This window comes from Gossypium hirsutum, chromosome A02 (assembly GCF_007990345.1).
Source record: "Gossypium hirsutum isolate 1008001.06 chromosome A02, Gossypium_hirsutum_v2.1, whole genome shotgun sequence".
Lineage (NCBI taxonomy): Eukaryota > Viridiplantae > Streptophyta > Magnoliopsida > Malvales > Malvaceae > Gossypium > Gossypium hirsutum.
Genome location: NC_053425.1, coordinates 9,275,016 through 9,277,197, shown reverse-complemented (window position 1 = coordinate 9,277,197; position 2,182 = coordinate 9,275,016). Strand labels below are relative to the sequence as shown.

Sequence of the window (2,182 nt, the reverse complement as noted above, 5' to 3'; positions counted from 1 at the left end):
TGTATACCATGTGTACAAGAGAGCTACGAGACATTATAAGGTAGCTAGGTCGCATGGGTGATACTATGTGTACACCATGTAGACAAGAGAGCTACGGGATATATGTAGCTAGGTAATGTAGCTAGGTTGCATGTGTGGTTCCAAGTGAAGGACACCATGTAAACAAGAGAGCTATGAGATAAAGTGGCTAGGTCACATGGGTGGTACTAAGTGTTCACCATGTGTACAAGAAAGCCAAAATTATGTGTACAATCGAGCTAGTTCACATGATTGGTGCTAAGTGAAGGCCACTATGTGTACAAGAGAGCTTCGATTTTAAAGGTGGGCTGTGTGCGATACCATCGCGTATCTGTTATTATTCCGAAGCGTTCAACTGGGAAATTGATTAAATGAAATTGTGTATGACTTTGTGATGATAAGTGTAAGTATATACGTGTGTAACTTATGAGCAATATGCTCGATGTGTGATTGGAAATTGGAAAGATTGTTATGGGTAAGTGATGAATACAATTGAAGTGTGAAAGATCAAAATTGACAATAAAACTATTCTGGATAGTTGCAGTGATGAGAATCTAAAAATTTACCAAAAATAGTATAAACTGAATCAGAGACTGAATGAGATATCAAATTAAAGCTTAACGAGTCTATTTTCATATAACAAAAACAAAGTAAGCAAAGGAATTCTATATTCTGAGATATTTAAGTTTCTATGAGACTGGTTCAAAATGACTACGTGATCCCCTGTTCTGACTTTGAAAAATCATTATAATTGTACAAAAATAATTATGGCATATAATTTATATTTTTGAAATCCTTGATGAGTCTAGTTTCAAATAAAATAAACGATAACATCATATGAGTTCTGTACGAAGAGAAAATTTATTTGTAGTGAAGAGTGGTCATGGCAGTTGAGTAGTGAAATAGGGGTAAATTCAATGAATAAACTGCACTAATTGGATAGACCAAAAATTATGAAAATTTTATGGTAAGAATATACGTGAATCTGGTTTCAAGGAAAATTTACAGTTTGTAATTTGGAGTTCTATAGCTCCAGAAATAAATAATTTAGCTACTGGTACTCTGCTAGACAGCTTATTTTGAACCTGTTTATAATTGTAATAGTGAAAGTATGTGTGTTTGTGATGGTAATATTCCGGGAACATATTGTGACTTTCTTTAATGTATTATAATGTATTGTTTATTAATATTTACATATTTACTTACTAAGCTATAATGCTTACTCACTCCCTTTCCTTTTTCCTATAGTGTCGCAGATGTTAGCTCGAGTTGGAGGTCGCCGACGTTAAATCACACTATCAAACTATTGATCGATATATAAAGGTTTTAAAGCATGATATGGGCCTTGTAAGTTTTTTTTAAGGGACAGTTTGAATATGTTTGAAAAGTTTAAAATTTGATGAAATTTTATGTCTCGGTTTTAAATGATTACAAGTACTCAAGTCCGGTAATACCTCATACCCTGTTCCGGCATCGGATACGGGTAAGAGGGGTTACACAATTCAAATGATCCAACAGTTTGTTCAGTTTGATGGCTTGCAGGACTAGGACCCAAACGCTCATTTGACGAATTTTTTAGAGTTTTGCAACACTTTTAAAATCAATGGCATTTCTGATGATACCATTCGCCTTCGGTTGTTTCCCTTTTCGTTGAGGAACAAAGCTAAACAGTGGTTGAACTCGTTACCACGAGGGTCAATCACTACTTGGGAACAAATGACAGAAAAATTTTAACCTAAATATTTTTCACAAGCTAAAATGGCTAAGTTGAGGAATGATATCTCTTCTTTTTTGTAGATGGATCTAGAGATACTCTATTATGCATGGGAGAGATACAAGGACCTATTTAGAAGGTGCCTTCACCATGGGTTACCTTTATGGTTGCAGGCTTAAACGTTTTACAACGGCGTGAACCCCTCAACAAGACAACTTATCGATGCAACTACTGGTGGGACTATCAATAAAAAGAACACCTGAAGTGGCTTACAAATTTATTGAAGAGATGTCACTGAATAACTATCAGTGGTAAGTCATGAGAATAAAGCTGACGAAAGTAGCCGGTGTTTTCAACCTCGATGCAGTTACTATGCTATCTAACCAGGTAGAACTCTTAAATAAAAAGATTGGTGGTTTGTGTGGTTCTACTCAGGCACATCTAGTGTTG

At 35.3% G+C, this 2,182-nt stretch overlaps 1 non-coding gene across 1 annotated transcript; it reads right to left on the bottom strand.

Annotated features, from left to right (window-relative positions):
• Positions 1 to 1,782: 1,782 nt before the first annotated feature.
• Positions 1,783 to 1,889, bottom strand: LOC121217381 (small nucleolar RNA R71). The gene has a single exon (XR_005913485.1). It is a non-coding gene; the product is annotated as a small nucleolar RNA R71 (small nucleolar RNA).
• Positions 1,890 to 2,182: the final 293 nt, after the last annotated feature.